Genomic DNA, 7,615 nt, shown 5'->3' on the forward strand with positions numbered 1-7,615 from the left:
GGCCTAAGAGCTCCGAGCTAGCTCTCGGCCAGCTAGGCTGCTCACGCAACCCATATGTGGCTGCCGGGGTTGCTGGGCACTTCGTTCTTAGGTGCTTGGTGTTGTGCGTGTATGTGTGCGAGGAAGGGCGTGGGATGCTGCTCGCTACCAGCAGCATAGCGCGCCAGCCAGCAGCAAGCAGCAGCATGGCGCAGCAGCAGCATAATGTTGTGCGCGCTGTGCGTGCTGCTACGCTTGGCCGGGCTGGGCGTGGCGCATGCGAGCACAAGCAGCCCACATGCATGCTTGGTGTTGTGGGGGTGCGCATGGGCATACTACGTGCTTGTTGTACGGTACGTACAATCCCATAATTGGCACAATAACCCCGGGTTATTAAGGCGATGCTATTTTAAAGTTAATTTTAGCGTTGCTTAATATGTAAGTAAGGGTAATTTTTGGACTCCAAGTCTTAGTGCTAGGCACTTAGACATTTTGGAATACGTATTTTGCTTAAATTGTCGTTTTAATTATTTTAATTATTTTGTTTATTTAATTAAAATTTTTGGAGGTTAGGCCACGAATTTTGAGCGACATTTGCAAAATTAATTTTGGCAAATATTTGGGTTCACCGACTTAATTAATTGGATTAGTTGATTTGGATGCGGAATTTAGAGGGAGCGTCTCTAAGTTATTTCCATAACCGGTTAAAACAACTTTGACTAGTTTAATTAGGCGTGTTAATTGGATTAACCACCTAGATTAGTTACTAGTTATCACGTGTTTTATGCATTGTTACTTGTTTATCGTTGTAAAATGCATGGGCCATTCACAGATAGTGAATGGATGAATGGAATGTAAATTCTCTCACAGGTTTTATGACATGGCAACTAGTGGGGCCCGATTAGGATAGAAAATACGAACTGTGATCCGTGATGTATTTTTGTAAATCAAAATACGGTCTGCGAACCGTTAAGTATTTTTGTACCTTAATATTTAGATTAGTCCTAATCGTAGATATTAGCAATTGTAATATTTTGGTCAAGTCTTGAAGGCGGGGTTCTTAGAAGACAAATCCATGAAGTTGCAAATGAAGACCTTTTGAAGACTTGAAGATCTCAAGGGGTCATGCTAGTTTCCAAATGCATCTCTATTTATGTTTTCGATATATATTTATGTTTATATATATATGAATTATATGTTAGATGCATGTTTAGGATTTCGAATGTTGAGATGATTAATTAAGTTCACTTAAATCAACCAACATAGAAACCCTAGGTCCCTAAAATATTGAGTAAAACTTGCCATTCCAAAACACACTTACCAACCGAACGAGGGTAGTGGTGGGCTACGCCAAAGCGAGGCATCACTACTTCTCCAAGGAACGTAAGGCATACTGGGTATGCAAGGTGGTTTTAGTTATACTCAACGATATGAGTGATGGAGTCCTAACATGTCGTGGCAAAGTGAATAAATTGTTTAGAGAGCATTGAATGCGACGATTTATTCAACCAAGAGTGGCTTGGAGCCATTAGCAAAGCGTTGCTTACCTTAGGAGATTGAGTGTTAAGACAAGCCAAAGCATGCTTAACCACTCTTTGTTTCTTTGGATCTTGGAATCGACTTATTCTCACCTAAAATGGGGACAATATTTAATGTGTGAATAAGACGTTTTAAATAAGTTTGATTAAAATGCATGAATTCAATCTTATTTAAGTATAATGAATGGTTTTTTATTTCAAATTCTTTCAATTGTAGAATCATGTCTTCAACTAATGTCAACGACCTTATGCTCCCGGAATTGCCCGAAAAGTTGCCAATTTCTCTGAACTTGGTAAACTTTAAGGAATGGGAAGAGGAACTCCGAAAGACCCTCCGAAATTGCTACCTAGAGCACATTCTGGACACTAAAATCCCGAGTTTTTACTCAAAGGGGATTATGAGTGATAAGGCACATGAGGTATAGAGTGTGGATTGTAAAAGAGTTTCCAGACTCATGGCAAACTCCATCCCGGTACAATGGAAGGGGAAGTTCTCCAACTATTTTCCGGACATGATGCTCAAAGCTCTACAAGAAGTAGTCAATTTGAGAGTCACCAAAAGTACTTGAGGCAACTATGATGGACTTGTGGAAGATATGACTAGGTAACTCTCGAACATGAGGATCAAGCCACCGCAAGATGGGTGTCTCACGAAAGAGAGAAAAGAAGTATGGGCTAAGGTCTATAATGCAAGACTTAGACCCGGGATGCCACTTCAAGCTCATGTGCTCAACATGACAAGGCTATTCACCCATCTGGAGCTAATTGGCAAACCAGTGGACGATGAGCAAGCGGCTCTCATGCTACTAAGCTCACTCCATTCGGGGTATGTTGCATTAAAGATGCGACTTACGGCCAAGCGGAAAAAACTGTCCTTGATGGAAGTTGTTCAAGAGCTCCAGAAAACCTATTCTTGCAAGAAGTCTAAGGTTGCTCTGAGACCAAAGAAGAAGGAGTTCAAGAACAAAGCTAAGATGCGCTGCTTTTATTGTAGTAGACCCGGACACTACAAAAGAGAATGTAGCATGTATCTAGAAGATGAGGCGAAAAGAAAAGTAACCTCAATCTCAGGTATCATCTTTACACTTGAACATAAGCCATTTATAAGGTATTAGATACCGGAAAATTGGCTCACTATATGCTCCTGTTTCAGGAACAAAGTGAGCGGTGCTTTTCAAGTGGATATGAGTACATAAGTGGAAGAAGAAGATAATATTTCAAAGAAAGCTTGTAATCTCATATTTTGTCAAGATTTAAAACTTGTTTAGTTTTATCTACCATATTTTAATCTTGTGGCGTTAGACGTCATTTTGAACTTGATCACAAGACATATCATCTTGTTTATATTTATGGAATGACACGTTTGCGTCTTTGGACAAATTGTCTATAATGATACCAAAAGAGCTAAGACCATAGAGTCAAATCAGACTTACTTGTGGCATTGTCGTCTTGGCCACATCAACATCAAACGCATCAAGAAACTTCTACAAGAAGGTGTTCTTGACTCTTTCGATTTAGAATCGTTTGAGAATTGCGAGGGATGTCTATTAGGAAAGATGATTAAACAGCCATTCTCCAAGTTGGGAGAAAGGGCAAGTGACTTATTGGGTCTTATACATACCGATGTATGTGGACCAATGAGCTCAACCACAAGAAATGGACATCGATATTTCATCACTTTCAAAGACGACTATAGTAGATATGGCTATGTCTACCTCATCTCGCATAAATCTGAATTATTTGAAAAGTTCAAAGAATTTCAGAGTGAAGTTGAAAATCAGCTTGGCAAGAAAATCAAAGCCCTTCAATCGGATCGAGATGGTGAATACTTGAGCCAAGAATTCGATGACCATCTGAAAGAAAAGGGTATACTTTCAGAATTGACACCTCCAGGAAATCCACAATGGAAAGTATCCGAAAGGAGAAATTGAACCTTGTTAGACATGGTACGATCAACAATGGGTCTTAGTGATCTTCCTATCTCTTTCTGGGGACACACACTTCTAACTGCGGCACTAACACTGAACCGTGCTCCATCAAAAGCTGTAGAAAAGATTCCATATGAATTATGGACGAAGAAACCTCCCAGGTTATCTTTTCTAAAGATATGGGGATGCGAATCATATGTCAAGAAATTGATTTCTGGCAAACTTCATCCCAAATCTGACAAGGTTTACTTTGTGGGCTACCCAAAAGAAACAAAAGGGTATTACTTCTACAACAAATCGGAGAACAAAGTGTTTGTTGCTCGCGATGGTGTCTTTTTAGAGAAGGAGCACCTTTCCAAAATGACAAGTGGGAGGAAAATCGAACTCGACGAAGTTCGTGAGGATGAGCAACAAAATCATAATGAAAGTCAAAGTGCTCAAACAGCATCTGTTGATGCAGGTCAAAATGATCAAATTGTGCAAAGTCGAACCGACAATGCAAATGCTCAATCCATTACCCTACGTAGGTCTCAGAGGCCGAGATCTCAACCTGATAGATATCTTGGTTTAGTATTAACCGAGAATTAGGACATCCTGATTATGAATGGAGATGAACCGGCAACCTACAAGCAAGCGATGGCAAGCACCGACTCTGCTAAATGGCAAGAGTCCATGAGATCTGAAATGGATTCCATGTTTGAAAATCAAGTCTGGGACTTGTTTGACTTACCCGAAGGTGATACACCTATTGGATGTAAGTGGATTTTCAAGTTGAAAACCGACAAAGATGGAAATGTATTCATTTACAAAGCTAGATTGGTGGAAAAAGGTTACAGACAAGTTCATGGTATTGATTACGATGAAACCTTTCACCAGTCGCAATGCTTAAATCCGTTCGGATCCTCCTAGCGATTGCTGCATATTACAATTATGAAATATGGCAGATGGACATCAAAACCGCCTTCCTTAATGGTTATTTGGAAGAAACTGTGTATATGACACAGCCTGAAGGTTTTATCGACCAAAACAATGCTAGGAAAGTTTGTAAGCTTAAGAAGTCCATTTATGGATTAAAGCAAGCAAGCAGAAGTTGGAATCTGCGATTCGATGAAGCCATCAGTAAGTTTGGTTTTATCAAGAATCCAGATGAATCTTGTGTTTACAAGAAGGTCAGTGGGAGTGACATCGCCTTCCTAGTCTTATATGTCGATGACATATTGCTCATTGGAAACAGCATTCCGTTGTTAGAGTCTGTAAAGGCCTGGCTTGGAAAGTGCTTCTCAATGAAAGACTTGGGAGAGGCTCAGTACATACTAGGCATCAAGATCTATAGGGATAGATCGAAAAGGATGATTGGATTGAGTCAGAGTACTTATATTGATAAGGTACTTGCTCGATTTGGCATGGAGGAGGCCAAGAGAGGTCACCTGCCAATGTCACATGGCATAACTCTAAGCAAGAAGCAGCGTCCACAGACACTTGATGAGCAGGTAAGAATGAATCAGATTCCATATGCTTCGCTTATTGGATCGATCATGTATGCCATGATATGTACTAGGCCAGATGTAACATATGCTCTGAGTGCTACGAGCCGTTACCAATTAGACCCAGGAGAGGCGCATTGGACTGCGGCAAAAAATATCCTAAAGTACCTGAAAAGGAACAAGGATAAATTCCTGGTGTATGGTGGTGCAGAGGATTTAGTTGTGGAAGGTTATACCGACGCCAGCTTCCAGACAGACAGAGACGATTTCAAATCGCAATCTGGATATGTGTTCTGTCTAAATGGAGGGGCGTTTAGTTGGAAGAGCGCAAAGCAGAGTACAACTGCAGATTCTACAACTGAAGCCGAATACTTAGCAGCTGCTGAAGCAGCTAAGGAGGCTGTTTGGATTCGTAAGTTCGTTGGTGAACTTGATGTTGTACCCTCTATAAAGGGTCCAATAGTCCTCTATTGTGACAACAATGGAGCTATTGCTAAGGCCAGAGAGCCTAGGGAACATCAGAAGGTCAAACATGTCAAGCGGCGATTTCACATGATTCGAGAATGGAAATCAGAGGGTGAAATAAGAATTTGCAAAGTTGGAACGGATGACAATGTAGCCGATCCACTTACTAAACCTTTGCCTCAAGTGAAGCACAACAAGAACGTTGAGGCAATGGGAATCAAGCATGTAGGAGACTGGCTTTGATTTCCTTGTTTAGTGTTTTAGTTAATTTTGAGAAAAATTAATGTAAGACGCTAAGGAAAACCATTCAAGTTTTGGAGTAATATAAAATTTCATGCAATATTTTATTACTCCGTTATGCTATTTAATTGTGGTTTAGGATTAAATAATGAGTCCATTCGATTCTGAGAATATTCAAAATAGGGTATCAATACCAGTCTTGGTAAGGAAACACCTATTAAGTGAACATTGAATATTATAATCGAAAATTATCCCTAATCAAGGTCATTTAAACGATGGACGATTAATGACCAATTGAGATTAGTGTGTAGTTTGATTTATAGCACCGTTTCATGTGCTACAAGGACATGATTGTCATAAATCATTTGCATAGGTATTGGTTTAGAACCATACTGGATCGACCTATGAGAATACTTTAAGAAATTAAAAAATTTGTCATAAGTATACTTCTCATTATGGCTATCGGAACCTATTTCCTCGACCATGAGTATTGTGAGTTCTCTTGTTTGAGTACTAGTTTGCTTTGATGTTGTCAAACGTCTGCCGTAATAGGGGATTATAACGGCAACACTCGGGCGACTAGGTCCTCTCAGTAAGAGGAGCTACATTACAAGACTGGGAATGTCCCCCTACTAAAATAGGGAAGATTTCTTTGTTGTATACAAGGCCTCTCGTAGAGCGAGACTGTAAAATGCATGGCCGTGCTCGGATGGATTTTGGAAATCATCTGTTTATTGACAGTCGGACTCGGAATCGGGAAACACTTATGGACGTAATAAGGATGACAAAATAAATCTTACCTTATAGTTCATGAAGAGACATTAAGCGACATAGGAAAAAGGCTATACACAAAATGCGCACTTGTCCGGAAGGACAAGTGGGAGATTGAAAGGAATGGTGTCCTTCAAACAAGTGTACTATACCGTTAGTGGGTTCATAATTATTAGAAAGCTAATATATTCAGTGAGGTCAAGTGATCGGAATGCCTGGGTGAAGGCCGCTTCCGATCAGTAATATTAATGAATAATTAATATTACAGCTTAATCTTGACTGAACCCTGCGGGTCACACCCAAGCATTCAACAAACCAAACCGACGAATTAATTCGAAAGGAATTAATGAGTCGACTGAGTAATATTTATTTAGACGTCGGAAATTCTAGCTTAGAGCGCCGAAACCGAGCGTCGGAAGTCGAGTCGAAAAATAGTGAAAGACGAGACGAGAAATAGTAATAAATAACCAAAAGACCAAAAATACCCCTAGCATCGGAATGCCCAAGCAAACCGAGTGCTAAGGGTGAATGGCCTAGCATGATGGCTAGCATGCGCACCAAGCCGAGCCTAGGCTGGCGGGTGCGTGCTAGCGCACCCATGCTAGCATCGCAAGGTTGTGCGCTGCCTAGTCATGCTAGCATGCTAGGCGCAGCCTTGTGCGCGTAATGGCTAGCAAGCCATGCCGCAACAAGCTGCAGCAGCTAGCACGCTAGGCGCGCCAGCTCGCCACAGCTAGCAGCAGCATGGCTAGGCCATTGCTTGCTGCCTAGCAGCGCTGGCCAAGGCACAAGGCCAGCAGCAGCCCGCACAAGCATGCTAGGCTTGCTGGCCAGCAGCGTCTGGCAGCCCGCATGCGAGTGCTGGGCCTACTGGGCTTGCTGGGCGTGGCTGCCACAGACAACAGCACATGGAAGCCCACCTTGGCTGCCTTAGTGCCCAAGGGTGGGTGCCATGTGGCTAGTGGTCCTTGAGTGTGTGTGGAGTGAGGTAGCCGGTTATGGGAGAGGGAGTGGGGAGCAAGTTTGGTCCCCCCCTTCTCCAAGTGGTCCTCACCTAACCACTCACATGAGCTTGCCACTTGTTGATTTATTACTAGCTTGATTATTAATTTTATTTTAGCTTTAAAATAAAATGGAAAAATCATACTATCCCACATTGATGGGAGAGTAAATGATACTCCCATCATTTCCTATAACAACCCAAGTATGG

The sequence above is a fragment of the Chenopodium quinoa genome, unplaced genomic scaffold, assembly GCF_001683475.1.
Source record: "Chenopodium quinoa cultivar QQ74 unplaced genomic scaffold, ASM168347v1, whole genome shotgun sequence".
Lineage (NCBI taxonomy): Eukaryota > Viridiplantae > Streptophyta > Magnoliopsida > Caryophyllales > Amaranthaceae > Chenopodium > Chenopodium quinoa.